Source organism: Amblyomma americanum, chromosome 10 (assembly GCF_052857255.1).
Source record: "Amblyomma americanum isolate KBUSLIRL-KWMA chromosome 10, ASM5285725v1, whole genome shotgun sequence".
NCBI classification, from domain to species: Eukaryota; Metazoa; Arthropoda; class Arachnida; order Ixodida; family Ixodidae; genus Amblyomma; species Amblyomma americanum.
In genome coordinates this window covers 78584523-78603643 of record NC_135506.1, presented here as the reverse complement: position 1 = coordinate 78603643, position 19121 = coordinate 78584523, and positions in this window count along the sequence as shown.

The window sequence follows — 19121 nt, the reverse complement described above, 5'->3', positions numbered from 1 at the left end:
TTACCTCTGCTCCACGTGAGAGCGAGACGGTGAGGTCACGTTCCTGTAGCAGCTGGTACAAATATCTGTGCTGCTTTGCCCACGTACCTTTAAGCGAAAGTTGCCGAGGAATGTGCTGTCCTTATCTAAGCACCACTCTGACAGCCACCACCTACTTTGTCCAGTCGCTCTTCCGACCGATGCCCTTCCGAATCTTCTAAAAACGAATTGCGGTGTTTATTCACAGGAGAAAAAAAAATCAAAGCTCTATGGAGAGAGAATTTCCTGATCCTGAACCCGAATCATCAATTTCTTGCAGGTAATTGGACCTGGCTCATTGTCACCGACTCACTGGCATTTCTGGAGCTTGCCTGGCACAATTCAAGCTCCGAATTCGAGGCGCGCAGCCGTGGCCTTGTGATGATCGTGGTGGCACTCCTACTGCTCTTCATGAATCGGTGAACTTAAGCCTCTTGGACAAATACGCTTAGGTGCTACTCCTGGCGGTTGTTTTGCGCAGTATAGGCGACTCTAGACATGTACTCCACACTGCCAAATGGAACACAGCCCAGCAGAAAATATCTTGCACTAGACACCAATACATACAACCTGCGCATTCACAGCCGCTCATTGCAGCCACCACGATTTACACGGGAAACTACTTCACAAGACTACTTGCACCTAAAGTACATGCATGGCCCAAGTAGAAAACACCATAGATCTTCAACACCACCGCTGCATACAGAACAGTGGCGCTGTGCTGTCCTTCAAGACTAAGTGACCAATAAGTGATCTCCACCTTTTCAGTGCATTCTCTGCGGCGCACTGTTGCTGTACTTCTTGACGGTTGCAAGCCGACATTTTGGGGACCCTCTCACCCCTCTCTCCCCCCACACAGACACGTGCACAAAGGAAACACAACATCCAGCAGACAATACTATGGGCTAGGTGCCAATGCACCCTTCCTGTACAATCACCGCAGCAGCCATAATTTTAGCTGCAATGACTACACTCATAAACACACCGCAAGAATAGCTTCAACCACCGCATGGATACCAGCGATTTCCACAGACAAGCAGCCTTACTAACATCGTTCCTCTATTAAGAAATTAATGACTACGGTATTTTTTTTCTTCAAGCAGTACCCTGTACGCCCACACCACATGTACAACGGAACACAACAAGACGACAGAAAACGTGTGGTAGACCCAATGCATCGACCCTGCACAACCACAGTAGCAGTAATTCCATCTGCCATGACGAATATGGCCACTCCTGCATCAGGAACGCCGTCATTCCTGCTGTTATTCATGCACCGGTGATTTTCGCCATTGCAGCGCATTCGCTTAGGCGCACCATGCCTGTTTCTGTCAGCAGTGTGGAGACCCTCTACTCCTATAAAAAGGAGTATCCTCTTAGAAAACTCAGTGTGCGCCTCGTGACAGGGCGGCCGAGTAATTCTCTGGGTGCATTCGCCGGCACTCCTGTTCTTCCTCATGGGCGGGAAACACGCCTTTTCAACACATTCACTTGTGTGTCACCAGTTCATGTGCTTTTGCGTGCCGCCTTGTGCCGCACTGGAGAACATAGGCACATAAAGTACACTAACAACGTCACAACACCAACTGATGAACAATACAGGCACTGAACACCACAAGATATATGCGTGCGATTCACTACAAGAGTAACGACACCATTCAAAGACAAAATAATGCCAGCTATTACACCCACCACCTAGATATACAAGCCCTCTAATTCCAGCTATATAGATCGGTGCTGCCATGACGACTACACACACAACCACGCCACTATTTCAGCTGTCCCTATCCTACACGGAAGAGCAATCATTTTAACGTCGTCGAAAATTACGGCATCAATGCTCTTCACCATGGAAAAGGTGGTCTAAGACCCCGAAAGCTATACGCTCATTACGCGAACGCCCTCTAACCAAACCAAGCACCAACATTACACAAAAATGGAAGCCACCTTGACCCACACGTCACAATCACGATCGAGTGTAATGTCCTACAATGAGATCCTCGTTAACGAGAGCAGCAGTACGTGGACGGCCAGTACTAAGAACACGAAACCGCGCAAAAGAACCACGACCTTCGAACAACTGGAATCAACAAGGCTAAAGTTAACGTCGAAGTGTCTTGGACGGAAACAACCAGCCGAACGCAGACCATAAGGACCTACGAGCAAAACCAAATACCATGAACTGCACTCTCAGTCGAATTTCGGTGGAGGCGAAACCCTAGAGGCTCGTATACTGTGCGATGTCAGTGCACGTTAAAGAACACTAGGTGGTGGAAATTTCCGGAACACCTCACTACGGCGTTCCTCATAGCGTCTTGAGTGTTCCTTCGGAATGTTAAACTTTCGTGAACCAAACCAATATAAACATTCATAAGTAGTGTCGACTCAAGCTTTATGGAGAAATGACTTCTTTTTTTTTTCTTTATTGCCATGGAGAAATGACTTCTGTGTTTGCGACATGCATGATAGAGGAGAGGATGACGGATGAGGCTAGAAAGACAGCTGTGACGGGACAGGGAGGGATACGGGAGAGCTCTTAGGCCTCCTGTGGACGTGGTGCCGTGGTGCTAGTACATCCCAGCCGCCGAGAAGCACCATGTACCCAGATGATTTCACCTAGCACTACTATCCCAGCTGCAAGGACGAGGACTAACTTTGGAGGCGCAACGGCAAGAATGACATAAGATGGGAAGCACCCTGATCGCGCCCATGGAACTGACGGGGGCGGGTGCACTCTGGACTGTCTCTCTGCGGCCCTTACGAGCATCACCGCGGCCTGCAATCCCAGAGGGAATGCAATGTGGTGAGCTCCTATGCCATCTGGCTTATTTGTGTGTTGCGAGCTAGAGCCTTATATTTATAGGAATGTGCTCCAGAAAGCATGTGTAATGCTGAGGTCACACTCAAGTGGTCTTCCACAATTACTGACAAGGCACGAGTACCATTACTTATCAACACTTAGACATTACAGTCATTACAGTCATCCATTAAGATGAAACTGGCTGTCAAGCTTTCCGCTAATAGCATAGTGATACCATAATTCGTCATCTTGTGGGGAGAGTTGCTGACAGGGATACCACGAATTGGCGCACTTTGTTTCCTGACTTGTACATAAGCTCCAGCATCGACACTATGCTTACTGATTCCAGAAAGTGACCCACATGTTATGCACAGTTATCTAAATTTTAATCCACATGTCCAAGCAATGCTTCCTGGATGTGCGCAGAAGCGTTGACTACGATTACGTAATGTAATTCGGTGCCACGTCAAAAAATGCTCTGATATCCTCCAAATTTCCTGGCATGGAAGGCGTATGATGGGTGTTTTGCTAATTGGACATACTGTATAATACTTTAACTTTTAAACAGATAATCGCATAGAAGGCTTCTCTGCAGGTTATCGGTGCAGGCCGCCTGCTGGACATCTACCACGAGCGGCGTCGCCGTTTATCGAGGCGAAATCTGCGCATGCGTGAGGAATGTGCAGTGTCCCATCCAGGCAGCGACGGAACTCAGCACGTGCCCTGGCGCCGAGGTCATCCGCATCAACCCAGCTCCTCTTGAGAATGGCGGCCACGCTTCTAGCGACTCTCAGACACAGAACACGACATGACCCTAACCGAAGCAAGCACAAATGTGGACATCACAACGGAATCAGCAAAAAGATACAGAACAGCCTTCTTCAATACAGCGAAAACTTGCGACACGATCACGAGACGAGACCATAGTTTTGACAAGACTTTTACACCAGTGAAGAGGATAATAACAAACGGCCGAAGACAACTTAGTTGACCTTAGACGAGCAGCGGCAATGGAACCCGGAACTCGTTGGCTGCCAACACTGCAGGTAGCGCGAAGCAAGCGGTAACTGAAGCTGCGTCTGTGCCTCGACTCCTCGATACTACCCCCGCACCGTGGACCTCATCGAAGCCGACCTCTGATGATGATCACTTTGGACGTAGTACCGGTGAGCACGGCATATGTTCTTCGTTTTCGCAAAGCTGAGAAATATCAGCTAAAGATATTGAGATAACGGCAAGGTTTTTGGCGATCATCCCTTCACACGCTTGTTTTCTGGCACAGTATAAAAACGCACCCATACAATGCAGAGATAATTTATCATGTTGTAGGAGGGAATGATGGGATGATGGGTTTTGATGGTGAGAATAGCGTGTACGAGAACTACTATTTCATCGATGCTTTTTATAGGTGCATAACACTCGGTAGGATAACACTCGCTTTGGAAGGCTATGCACTCACCACCGATACTTTTTGTCGGGTGTGTCATTGGCCGGTGCTACGTCTAGCGAATGTCGCTAACAGCTGCTGACGTTAGGCAGTCCCTGGTAAGCAACAGTAATTGTTAGAAGTTAAATGTGGTATCTGCGACCCATTGAGTGTTGAGCGAAGAAGTAGCGCCATTTCCGCTCTTCGGCACTTGGCTGTTGTCGGTTCTTTTTTTTTGGAACAAAGGGGCCTTACTGCTCAAAACAGTACAGTATGCGGGGACGAACCGCGCAGCGCATTGCCAGTTTTCCTTAGCATATCATAAGAACGTGGTGTTACTCGTACGGCGGAGTCTGTGCAGAATAAGTCTAGAAGGCTTACAAGTCACCCTGACAGCGCCATGGAACCTGCGCTCAAAGTTTCTCAATTTGTTGCATTGCGAGATTTTTTTCCTGCCCAGCAGTTCCAGTTCAATGCACTCGCGTAGCCTGCATTAAATTTAGCACGTGTTTGAATTTATGACGTCATTTTCGAATAACAGTCGAACCGCACTGTAAACTCTGTAGATTGCAGATCACAAACCAAAGAAGTATTTATGCACACACTTAGAAAAAAATTGATGGACCATTAGAAATGGAGAAATGTGGGAGGCTCTAATGCTCAGCTCAGACCCAGATAAGCAAAAAGAAATCAATCAAGCCCAAGCAGCCAGCCGCCAGGTTCCAATGGATCCTTTCATACTCCGAGACTCTGAGCTTAAAACTTCCCTGAATTTGGTTCAAGAAAAAGTTTTCTCTCCCTCTCTCTCTGAGGCACGTGGTACTTGGGTTATGATACAAGGCGTAGCGTAGATATCCTACGTGTTTTTTTTTCGATAATACGCCTTTAGGTAGAAAAGGTTGCTGTGTGGTCAGTACATCTCCAAGGTGACCACCATTCTTTTTGCAGGTTTTCTTGCACCTAGGACTACCGAGCAGCACGGCCCAGATCACCTCTGCCGTGGTTTCTAGGATTAGCTTCTGAACGTCCAGACCCATGTCTCCAGATGTCCAGACAAAAGACCTAGGTCCAAGAGGCATCCTATATTCCCAAAGCGACACTCCTCCTGTTCTTCATGCTCTCCTTCCAGCCATTTGGCAAGCGGCACTGGTGCTGTTTCTCATGCCTGCGGCCTCCAACCCGCTGTCAACCATACACAAACACAAGTGCGATCATCACAAAAACGAACCATAAGACCACAAACGCAGAAACAAGAACCACACGAAAACCACAAAAACATGCCGACCGCAGCAATACACGCAGAACAAAGACAAAAAGGAAGCATACACGAACAAGACAAAACAAAGGAATATTAAGGCACGAAACAACGCTGAAACTCTACAAGCAACAGCACAGCTTTTGACCATCACCACGAGGCAACAGAGAAGACAACAAACGGTTACAAGTACACCCTACAGAAGAGCCATGAACACCCTGTGACACAGCGACTACTAGGAAAGAGGATAATATTAGCGAGACCCTTGTATTTGAGACTCTGGTGGCAGCAAACATCTGCCTCTGTGTCAACCTCAAGCTGGAAGAGGAGCAGAATATTCTTGATACTCAGATCCACGACATTCCACAAATTAAAAATAAGCACTGGAACGAGTGTGACAACCCTAGAGCACAGCAATCTCGACAACCACCAATGAGGGACCCGACTGCCAAAAAAGATACTTTAGAAAATAGTCGCCACCTCTATGATTGCAGGCGTTCTTGCTGCCAAGACATCGAAAAGCAACGAAATATCTGATACCAGTACAATACACTGGCATCGGCAACACTGGAAAAAATCACCTGGCTCATCAAACAACCTCAGCTATACAAACACCACATATAAATTACAATCGTCAAGACGACTGCGTTCCACAAGCAGCTCAAAGACCACTGCTACAGCAAACAAGTCCCATGTACTGCGAATAGTCATCAATCGCCCTGGTGCGGAGAAGTACAGAGCTGCGATTCCACTGGGCAAGGCGGTGTCGTATTTGGCCAAGAGTCCAACAGATGGCGGCACCGCCCCATTGCTGTGCTTAACTGCACAGTTCGTGGAGCGCGCGAACATGAATAAAGCCAGTCGTTCACCGGACTCTGTGTTGGCTGTTCGTTCTCTGGCGCTCGCCCGCAACGCGCGGGGCTCGGACATCACAATGGCGACGAGGAACACGTGTTGAACTGTTTGAAGCGTTCCTGTACTTCGGAAATGCCAGGCGTCGGCAAGCTTGAGCCGTTCGACACGCAGACGAACTGGGACGAGTACCGAGAGAGAGCTGTTCAGTACTTTGCCAACGATGTGCCGGATGACAAGAAACGAGCTGTCTTGCTCACGTGTTGTGGCCCGGCCACATACACCTTGCTGCGGAATCTGCTGGCGCCCGTGAAGCCGTGCGAGGCAAGTTTGACTACCATTTTTGATGTCCTCGGGAGGCATTTCTCGCCACAGCCGTCGGAAGTTGTTGCCTCATTCAAGTTCAACTCCAGAACACGACAGGCGGGTGAAGCGGCTGCTGACTACTTCGCAGCCCTGAACAAGCTGGCCGATGAATGCGGGTTTGGCACCTTTCGTGAGAGAATGCTGCGCGACCGTATAGTGGCGGGAATTAACGATGAATCGATGCAGAGACGACTGTTGGAGCTGCCGGACTTGACGCTTGACATGGCGAAGAAAACGGTTATCGCGATGGAAGCGGCAAACAAGGATTCGCAAGTGCTTTCAACGGCGCCCGCGCCCTTTGTCGCGCCGACCAACGCTGTGTCACGTGACTCTACGAAGCCGAGGCGAGAAGAAACGGCCATTTTGTGCTTTCGCTGTGGTGGCGGGCATCTGGCGACGCAGTGCCGACATCTAAACAGTGTCTGCCACAACTGTGGGATTAAGGGCCATCTCTCTCGTGTGTGCAAGGGGAGAAAAAATGCGACAAACACCAGGAGAGCGAAAGATGTAGCAAATACCAGGAAAGCGGCGCCGCCGTCTGTGAACAAATCTGTGCATGTCGTGAACGATGCCAGGTGTGATGAAGCCAATGAGCGACCGGATGCGCTTCAGGTATACGAATTGTGGAGTCTGCAAGGCACTGCAGGAGTTACTCAGCCATACCGCGTGGAAGTCGCGGTGAACGGAACTTCGCTGCTAATGGAAGTTGACACGGGAGCAAGTGTATCCGTCGTATCTGGGGACACATTTCACCGAAAGTTTCCGTCGGCACGTCTGAAGCCTTCAACTGTTGTGTTGAAGAGCTACTCAGGTGAACTGTCTCCTGTACTAGGAAGTTTGCCTGTGACTGTTCAGCTGGGGAACCGGAAGTGCGAGGAGGTGTTGTACGTTGTTTCTGGTGATTGCCCGTCCCTCATGGGGCGCGGTTGGATGAAGGGTCTTGGCTTGGAATTATGCAATGCCAGAGAGCTCAATGCTGTGTCGTCGCTTGAGGATGTACTGGCTGCGTACTCCACTGTTTTTGATGGCAAACTTGGAACTCTCAAGGGCTTGGCTGCCAAGATCACCATTCAAGACAATGCCAAACCAAGGTTTTTCAAGCCTCGATCTGTACCGTTCGCGATGATCGATCGTGTTAACGAGGATCTGCTCCGTATGGAACGCGCTGGAGTGCTGCAACCGGTAAGATCATCAGAATGGGCTGCACCCATTGTGCCTATTCTCAAGCGCAACGGACAGATTCGAATCTGTGGTGACTTCAAGGTCACGGTGAATCCTGTGACTGTGCTGGAGAACTATCCGATACCGCGTGTTGAGGATCTATTCGCCAGACTGAGTGGGGGTGAGAAGTTCTCCAAGCTCGACCTCAAGGATGCCTACTTGCAAGTGGAGCTGGACGAGGCGTCCTCGAAACTGCTGACCGTCAACACGCCAAGGGGGCTGTACCAATACACACGCCTGCCTTTCGGCGTAACCTCGGCACCGTCGATTTTCCAGAGGGAGATGGACAACTTGATGCGCGGTCTACCACACGTGGTCGTGTACTTCGATGACATCCTGGTGACTGGGCGCAATGATAAGGATCACCTTCAGAACTTGTGCCGAGTACTGCATCGCTTGAAGGAAGCCGGTCTGAAGCTGAAGCTTGACAAGTGCACCTTCATGGGTCCAAAAGTGGAATACCTGGGCCACGTTGTCACGTCGGCTGGTTTCCATCCTAACCCTGAAAAGACTGAGGCTGTGCTGAAGGCCCCCAAGCCTAGCGATGTGAAGTCACTGCAAAGTTATTTGGGACTGGTAAATTTCTACCGGCGATTCCTGCCAAATCTGTCTGCTGTTCTTCATCCACTGAATCAATTACTTGGAGCCAAGACATCGTGGATGTGGGGTGCTGACCAGGAACGCGCGTTTAGGGAAAGCAAGGAGTTGCTGGTGTCTGCTGCGGTTTTGGCACACTACGACCCTAGGAAAACATTGGTGCTGATTTGCGATGCATCACCGTATGGAGTGGGGGCTGTGCTGGCTCACCGTGAGGACACGGGCGCTGAGCGTCCGATCGCTTTTGCATCAAGAAGTCTCACATCAGCTGAGCGCAACTATAGTCACTTGGATAAAGAGGCACTTGCCCTGGTGTTTGGAGTGACCAAGTTCCGGCAATATGTCTGGGGCAGGGAGTTTGAGGCGGTCACCGACCACAAGCCTTTGCTAGGCCTGCTCTCCGCTGACAAACCCGTGCCAGAGACGTGCTCTCCTCGAGTGCTGCGCTGGTCACTGATGCTGGCCGCTTATAACTACAAGCTTAAGTACAGACCCGGAGCCAGCATCGCCAGCGCTGACTGCTTGAGTCGGCTGCCGCTGCCTACTTCGGAACACACTGTTGAGCGGCCAGCTGAAGTATTCATGCTTGAGGCTGTTTACCCCAGGGTTTTGGTGGCGTCTGTTGTGGCGGAAGCCACTTCCAAAGACCCTGTGTTAGCAAAGGTAGGTTCGCGAGGCACTGTGGGCTGGAACAGAGCTGCGGGATCCTGTGCTAAAGCCATATGCCAATCGCACAACGCAAATGAGCGTCCAAGAAAATTGCATCCTGCTGGGTTCGCGAGTGGTTATTCCTAGTACACTGCAACCTCAAGTGCTGCGTCTACTCCATGAAGGCCACCCTGGAATTTCAAAAATGAAGCCATGTGTGGTGGTCGACCCTGGATGAAGACATTACGAATACGGTGCGTGGATGCCGTGTGTGTCAGGAGAACCAGAGAACTGCGCGGCCAGTAGCTATGACGCCATGGCCGTATCCCGAGAAGCCGTGGTCACGAATTCACATCGACTTTGCTGGACCTCTCAAGAATCGCTACTTGCTGATCGTGACGGATGTTTTTTCAAAATGGATAGAAGTTGTTCCTGTGACCACACCATCAGCAGATGCCACGATTCCATGCCTACGGACTATGTTTGCTGCCCATGGTTTGCCAGACGTGATTGTGTCGGATAATGGGCCAGCATTCGTGAGTGCCTCGTTCAGGGAATTCCTTCAGCGCAATGGCATAAAGCATGTGCTGACGCCACCGTATCACCCGGCATCCAATGGTGCTGCGGAGCGTGCAGTGCAAACTATCAAGGCAAAGCTGAAGAAAGCAGTGGGTGGAAGCTTCGACTGTCAGCTAGCCCGCGTCCTGCTGAACTACAGGTCAACGCCGCACGAGACTACTGGGTGCTCCCCGGTTGAGTTGATGATGGGGCGCAAGCTGAAGACAGCTTTGACCCTACTGCGGCCTGACATGAGGTCCACAGTTCTTACAAGGCAGCTAAAGCAGAAAGTTGCGCACGAGCAGCATGCCCATCGGACGCCGCTTGTGCAGCCAGGGGATTCTGTATATGCACGAAACTTTCGAGATGGTCCACCCTGGTTTCCTGCAATGGTGACTGCTACATCGGGCGACCACATCGCCGATGTCACATTGCCTGATGGTCGGTCCTGGAGGCGACATCAAGAACATCTGCGACACGATTTCTCCGCAACCGAAGTGTCTCCGCCGGCTGCAGCAAAACATCAAGTCGGTACACGTGATGTGAGTGCAGATGACCAACAGACCTCTGCCATGCAATCACACCTGAATGCCGGCAGCGAGGACGGATCTGTACAGCACGAGGCTCCACCAAGGGATAATTCAGCACTGGGTGTGCCGGTTAATCCAGAGCTTCCCAAGTGTGAGCCGCAAACACCACCGTTGCGAAGAAGCTCAAGAGCAAGACGGCCCAATGTACGCTATTCGCCGTGAGGCCTGTTCACGTTACCTTCTTTGTGTGGGTGGGGAGGGGTGTCGTATTTGGCCAAGAGTCCAACAGATGGCGGCACCGCCCCATTGCTGTGCTTAACTGCACAGTTCGCGGAGCGCGCGAATATGAATAAAGCCAGTCGTTCACCGGACTCTGTGTTGGCTGTTCGTTCTCTGGCGCTCGCCCGCAACGCGCGGGCCTCGGACATCACAGGCGGCTTGGTACGTAACATGCTGCCAACCTTTTAACAAAAGGAAGATATAACTTTGATAAATTAAACTTAACTTGAAGCTTTTCTGTAGGCTCGAGTATGGAGAATATTTGTCATGTGTAGACTCGTAATGAACCCGCTTGCTCAGTTTCACTTTTGAGTTGCGTTCACTGCCACAGGAGCTGAGCATAAGACTTTTACAAACAAAACGTATCCTTACGTCATGAAGGTTTAGTCTGTGGAAGACAGGGTTTCATGTTTACCGTAGCAAAATGTCTCCTTTGCCACCGAAGTCATTCGATTTTTTATAAACTGTACTCGCTGTCACATTCCCTGTGTGCACCCCTGAGGGTGTAATATATGAAGTATTTAAACCATTTCGACCTGTATTGCTCTATAACATGCTTACCACTTCACCTTTCGTCCGTCACAGGAGGAGAAACACCGTAGGAGAAGGCCCGAGAATGGTTTCCATTTTGATCCAGAGGCACCAGAGACGGAAGACCACCGACAGTCGTAGAGAAAGTGTAACCACCTGGCACCCACCACATTGCACAGCAGCCACTACAACAACTGTCGAGTGGAGCCAGCACTGAACATCCCGTGGATCCAGTGACAAGCTCGGGGAACGAGACTTCGGTCGCTTGCCTCCATGGTCGCCACATCTCCTCTGGTGAGAACACTGACACCGTTCGCAATTGAAACTGTTAAGCTTATTGTCCTTGTTATCCGTATCTCTAACCCCATCGTCGCGCGTGGATCTTCCCAGAAGTGGAAAGCGTGATGCAAACCCCAATCGGAGGACCTCACAAATTATGGTAGCGGCAGCATCGGCCCTGTAGGTGCCGGAGAGTTTTCACATAAGGCCTCATCATCACTTGGAGTGGAAATGAGACGTCGTGGATAGTGATGCCCGAGTGAGCGTGTTAGATGCGATCATCAATGCGTTAGGGGTCATGTTTTAAAAACTGAAATCATAACCCCTAACGCCTTTTTACCATAGTTGGCAATCTGATTAGCGTGTACACATTTTTTCTCGTGAGCCAATCTGAAACACAGGGGGTTTCCAAAATGGTAGGGATGCAAGATTGGAGCCGCGTACGACATTGCATGGCGCGATGAATCCGTACGCTTCCGCAACATTATTTAGCGGACTCGAATTCACAGCGCGACGTTATGGCCTCATTACTAGGACGTTTATTCACCCGCGAGCTGGCTCCGAATGCTGGGCAACACAATTTTAGGTCTTAAAAGGCCACAGAAAAGAGTGTTCGAACTTGGCTTTAAAATGCTTGCGTTATGTGGAGTACAGGCCACCCAGCAATCATGCCGCGTACGAGGGCGGCAAACTTAAAGTACTTTTTTAAAAACTTCCCGCCTTGGGATCTCGCGGCGACGCGCGCTGCCGGGCTTTCTCGGGCGAAACCTGGCGTACGACGTCACGTCGTGCAAGCAGCCGGGGGTTATCATTGCTTCGCCGCGCCAAATTCTTTGAGACGTTTTTCAGCTACCGTGGCTGCGCGCGCCGGCATCCGGTGGAGCAGGGCCGAGTGGGTTCGGTCTTTAGTGTGGACGGCGGGGGAGCGCCGACGTTTCGGCGTGCGAAAATTGAGAAGAGGAGGGACGCGGAAGTTCAAATTTTGAGTGCATCTAGCTCAGCTTCCACACAATCTTCCAAGCTTCCAAGTTTCCATCTAACTAGCTTCCACATAAACATTCTTGACCCGCCGCGGTGGCTCCGTGGTTAGGGCGCTCGGCTACTGATCCGGAGTTCCCGGGTTCGAACCCGACCGCGGCGGCTGCGTTTTTACGGGGGAAAAAAGCTAAGGCGCCCGTGTGCTGTGCGATGTCAGTGCACGTTAAAGATCCCCAGATGATCGAAATTATTCCGGAGCACTCCACTACGACACCTCTCTCGTCCTTTCTTCTTTCACTCCCTTCTTTATCCCTTCCCTTACGGCGCGGTTCAGGTGTCCATCAATATACGAGACAGACACTATGTCATTTCCTCTCCCCCCCAAAATCAATTATTAATATTAAAATTCTTGGTGGAGGACATTTGTGAAGCGGCACCCTTTAACATCCCAGGAACACAAGTTTACGAAAGCCCCTCTCTGAGGCCCTTTATTGAGTGCTTAGATTCTAGCTCCGAGCACGGAGCTCGGAACGGACTTTTGTATCAGGAGCTTTGCGCCGAAGTTCTAAACGGCATATGCGACTCGGCTAGGAGGTTGAAACTCTTATGTGACCCCACAGCTAGAGAAACGGCAAGCAAGAAACGAAAGCGAGAACGGGGATTGAGACCTAATGCCTCTCTCTCATTAGCACTTGCAGCGTGACCTCCAGCGGTCGCGGCACACTTTGTGAAGAGTTGGGTAAACTAAACTACACCGCAAGTCAAGGGAAAGTATTGAGCGATGCTTATACCGATAGGAAAAAAAACTGCAGTTACGTGCCGCCGAGGGCACGTGTCGTTATGAAATGAATTGCACCAAAGGATCGTAACGCATTCTAGGACGGCCCATGAAAGGTGGTAGCCCCACACCGGATTTGGCCCATCACTTTGGAGGATGAATATTCCCCTGCCTTGCTGCGCACTCTTTTTTTCTAGCTAGGCACTGTGTATGATCTCTAAGTGCTTTCGTTGCTTTAGGAGCCTCCTCAATCAACATCCGCTTTTTTTTAGGTGAACGCGTTCGGCTTTCTTCGTCAGTTTAAGTGCTTACATGCCACCGCATTGAGCAGCTTCTGTTTTTAAAGCTGACCCTTGCGTTAAGTGTCCCACGCTGCTTTCGCGTTTTTATGTGCCAGTGCGCTCGCCCAGCGTTCTTCTGGTTTCGACAGGCTTGACCACCTTCTCATCTTCGTGTGCGGCTACATCAAGCAGCCGTTGGAGTCGCTCCTGCCACTGGAGTTATCCGGCTCGCTAGACGGAAGAAATGGGCATACGTGTCTTCTTAACCCACAGCTTTTATACTTCGTAATACGGATGCGCCTACGTACACCACCTTAAACCACCACAAGCCCAAACCTAAACCTTGTCTTTCCAGTCACTTTCACTTAACACGTTTTAATTGCCTGTCCTTGTCAGGAGCTAAAATGACGTTTTATAGGGAGTACAAAACGTTTCACCAAACAGTCTTCTTGTGTCGCATAAACAGACTTGCAGTTTTCGACTGGGGACTGGTGCCCATCAGTTGAAAATTGCACTGAGTGCAAATACATACTAGGTTGACCTGCATTGGTGTATGTCCGAAAACGAAACTTCCTCAAGGCGATTTATCCAGTCGAATTCGGGCGTTTTATTGGCCCAAATCCCAGCGACCACACTTCACCGCCATTTACTTTAAAACGATGGCAAACAGTCTTTTCCTCTCAGGACGACACGAGAAAACGACTCGTGATGGAACGAATTTTCAAGGAAATTTTTTCAGCGATAATTCTCCTTTATGAGCGGTCCATTGAAACGTCATCATAACCAAAAACAGCAAAAGTAATAAATTTTCTCTAAGGAGAATAATTGCGTGCCACTGTCTTCAGTTTCCCTCTAAATACCTCCCAGGAAAAAGTCATTTTAATAATGCTTTAAAAGCTAGTAGTAAATAGTAGTTGCCGCAATCTGGCCGGAGCTGTCGCTGAGCCAATGATTGGCCGCCAGTTACTATTAGTACCACAACTCCGAAAGATATGTGCTTTCCCAGATAATTGTTGATAGCCATCCGCCTTAATTTTCTTTCCTCCGGAGCCCTCCACTACGGCGTCCCTCATAGCCTGAGTCGCTTTGGGACTTTAAACCACCATAACCCCAAACCTTGTCTTTCCAGTCACTTTCTCAGTTTCAAAGTCCTGAAAATAAAGCAGGACGCGGCGTGCATGTGGGCATCAATAAATGATTACTTTCCGCACACCTGCTAAACGTTGTGTGCCGTTCAATCGGAGGAGAAAACCTTGACAAAATCATTGTTTTACGTTATTAATACTGGGATAAATGGGGACCACTCTCTTCTATTCTTCTGCTCTCCTGAGCGTACACCGCCAACTTCGTGCAGATTTTTCGTCGTGGCTCGTTTTCCGGAGCCCTTCACTACGGCGTCACTCATAGCCTAAGACGATTTGGGACGCGTAAGCGCCATGAACAAAATCAATCATTGCCGTATAACCTGTGCCTATAAGTTGCGTTCAAGGCGGAGCTCGTTCAGCTTGTAACACTCATTTGCACCCCTTTTTAACGTGTTGCTCTAGGCGACACCACTTGTGGACCTGTTGCCGGTTGCCATTCGTCGTACCGGCCACCCTATATACACCGACAGAGCGTGCACAGCCAGACAAAACACCATGCGTACGCGTACCATCATCAGCACGAACAATCACATCGACTGCTGACCGGTGGTCAAAATTCCCGGAGTCCTTCACGCGTCAGGCCGGTCAGACCTCGGGCTGACCCGAGGTAAACAGAGCAATCACTGAGAGCGGCTTGACATAAAAAGTGACTGCGCACATAAATGTGCCTACACTTTGGGTAGGATTCGTGGCATTTAGGGCCGATTGAGTTGGTGGTGATGTACGTAGCAGTGTGCGGCAGTCTGTAGCAGGCCCTTAATCACATGATTGCGCGGAATCCTCTGTACAGACCGTCGAATTCCTTACCGTCGCAGACAGAATATCCACCACTGTTCGCCGGTCAATCTTAGCATTCACCTAGAGAAAATTAATTGAAGTAATTTAAAGTAACTAAAGTAATTGTAACAAATATGCAAGTGATATTTACATTTACTGTTGCCCTTGCACGTCGAGACAGCAAACGTTTATTTCCGTTACGCGATGCGACAAATGTGGAAGCGTGGTTCATATCATTCTTCCGCCACTGCTCATTGCATTCTAACTGGCCAGCATGTGAACCTGAGAAAAGGCCACCCGCAATTCACGAAGGCAGTTCGTTGAAGTGAGGAAGCCAGCAGGACACTCAAGAAATCTACGATTTTCGTTTCAACGCTGTCAGCTTCACAATCAGTTCGGTCGACGGTGACTAGAGACACTGGATCTGAAAGCGAAAGTTTTGTAATCGTGCGGTTATCTGCACTTTTAGGCAGTTCAACCACTCCAATGCTTTCTACCTGATAGTGCAGAAAAAAGTTCTTTCCAGACATGCGTGATGGACAGTTCCTTCTGTGTCCTTCCTTATTTTTTGGTCTTTCAGATGTATCAGAGCAAAAACAAAACATTGTAAATTTCTGCGGGCACAAGAAAGTCCTTTGACATGTTTAGAATAATCGGCAGAGATACTTCGTCGTGTACTTTTTAGCGATTTTTCTCTACGGTTCAATTGAAGTGCAGATCATTTAGGTTTACGGCTAACACTTCTGTGGACTGTACATTTTGATTTTGTGAATTTTGCATAGTTTCTAAATGAATGCCGCTCCCCACCTCTTCCATTTCTTGCAGGTTGTGCCATTAGCGCCCAGATACTAGCTACCTCTTCTGGTCACGGCTTGAAGACTGCCTCGCCGTCGCCGTCTCTCCGTGTGCCTCCGACGCACTTCTTCACGCAGATACGGATCGATTTACATAAGCTGAGGAGGCAAGCAAAGTTATAGGCCTCGCAACACGGCGGCCATGTAATTCCTGTGCGTGGTACTTCTGTCGGCACTTCTGTTGTTCTTCATGCTCGGGCAGATGCCTTTTCAACAAATTCACCCGTGCGGCACCACTCCAGTCCCTGTTGCCAACAGCCAAACACCTGACTACCAAACATAGGCGCCTAAGCAATCTAACGTGAACACCAACGAAAAGGAGAAGAATCTATGAAGAACCCCAACAGACCTACAGCAGATTCAATACACGAATAATGGTACCCGTCCCGAAAACGTACCTACAGTCCATTCACTACACGCCTTTTCAACACATTCACCCGTGCGGCACCACTCCAGTTCCTGTTGCCAACAGCCAACCATCGGACTTCCAATCATAGGCGCCTAAACGACAACTAGAACGTGAACACCAACGAAAAGGAGAAAAATCTGCGAAGAAACCCAACAAACCTACAGCCCTTTCATTACAAGAATAATGATAGCCGTCCCGAAAACAGACCTACAGCCCATTCACTACACAATAAACGACACCGTTTCCAGCGCCACCACTGTACAAAAGCTAACGCCAGCCGCTAGGCACCGACCAAGATATACAACCCGTACAGAACCAGGTATATTCATCGTAGCTGGCACAACCACGCCCGTAACCACACCACCATTCTAACATCCTGTCAGGCAGAACTACGGCAGGGGAGGCTGTTCCCCTGGAGCAGGCCGCACGCAATTGATTGGCTTTTAATGAGAAATAATTATTATGTCCCATTAGCACAAATGCCTCCGTCAGCAGTGAGTCGCCCAACCATGGTACGAAATTCCTCAGTGACGTCAGCATGAGCTCTCATGACATCAGCATAGACCATAAGTAGTGAGGTCTGCAGCAAAGAAGAAAAAACTCCTTCCAAAGATGTAGAGAATTAAACCGTATCAAGGCGAGCACTCAAACCATAGGCCAGAAAACATCGAATTTTGGCGAACAAACTTGAACCTAGCGTATGAGTTTCTTTACGATATTGTGCTAATGAGTATATCTCGTTATGAACAAAGAAATCTTTAATGAACCTCGTAACAGAGCTCAGGATGAGACAATGCTTTCACATTCGAAGCACGTAGGCAGTCTTAAGTGCCCTCTGTATGTTTAGTGCCCTCTGCCGCGGCCGTCAACCGCACAAGCTCACCTGCCATCATTCCTGCTCCACATGCAAAAAACAGTTGCTGTACGGGAAACTCCCCCCCTGCCACCCGCAGAGATTACCCGAAAATACACTAACCAAAGGAAACGAAAACTACGCAAATGCAGAAGCCATCTTCATACTCACAGAATGATCGAGATCACGATGAAATGTCGCACGCTAAGGACGCGTAGTATATGGACACCCTGCACAGGCAACACAGCACTGCAGGTGAAACAGCCCACACCATGCATGAGGCAAAACGCAACCACAACTGTATGCCAGATTATCAACATCTACGGCCAAGATAAAGCCACAATTCTTCGGTTTGCACGAAATACTCAAGAGTGGCAGGCCAAGACGAGTGCAAGGTGGCAAGTCCGACGGAGATCTCTGCGTTACAAGGCCTTTGCTCAAGGCCTCTATCATTGTCATCATCTGAGGCCAATGCTGGTGGCGACCTTCAAGGCGCAGCGAAGGTGAGTACTGCATACGTTTTCCTAGAGGCGTAAAATAGAAGCTAATGGTCTTAGCAAATCAAACATTCTTTTCCAACCACTCAAGTAACATAACATATTCGTTACATGGAATTCAGAAGAAACAATTTAGCTTCAAAGTCATTGAAAATATACGAAAGAAATCTACGAATAGACTTTAATGTAAAGCAAAATCAGCGTCACGTTTGCCTTTTGAAAAAAAAAAGCTTTTTGAGACTACAAATAACTACAGCTGCAGTTCCACCCAGCGTCGACGTTATGGAACTTTCTGAGTATGACTTAAATGCGCAACGTACGCTATGCAGTTGACAAGCATGTCCATATTCTGCGATGCAACTGTTAGTATCGTGATGTTTACATTAACGGAAGTTGCAGTGATATGACAGACATGGTCCTGGTGCCTTTAGATAAAAAAAAATATCACAGTTTGAGGGATCGCCTTTCGTTGACCATATTCGCTCCGTCGACATATAACCTTTCGCTGACCATATTCACTTAGTCTGCCCATATGTCGAGTGCGAAGTTGAAGCTACCTGCCTTTCACCATTGTCATCAATGTTAATACGCAGTTTTTACGTATGAAGTGCGAAAAAATGTCACGCGTTCATAAACAGACTCCCCGAATGTGTGCGATGCTTCTTTTTTTGCAGGCCGTCACACAAAATACGCTACTGAGCACCAGAGAGACTTCCTTGGCGACCGCAGCGGCACTCCTCTTGTTCATGCCGGTGACAATCGACGTCTACCTCGCTGTTCGCCTGGCGACGCTCGTGCTCTTCCTCATGCCTCCGGCGTCTGCGGCCTCGACGACTCATTGAAGTCTCTGGACGCACTGCGCCGCCAGCGCGACACCCATATGCAGTGCCAGCACCAGCCTGGCTGCAGCAATGTCACACACGAATTCTTCAGTTTACTGTGCAAGCACATCCCAGCCATCTAGAAGAGACGAACCTACAAACTCCACTTCAACAGCGAAGATATCATAAACAACGACCGCCACATTTACAAGCTGATGGCAGAAGATCAACGGTGACCTGCGGCCCGCGAAGCATCCCAAGCGCGGCCAGGGCACCGACGGCGGTGTTGTTCATTGCGGGAACTGATCGCTGCTGTGGCTCTGGCCAAGAACCATCGCTGCCTGCGCTGATTCCAGAGGATTCACGTG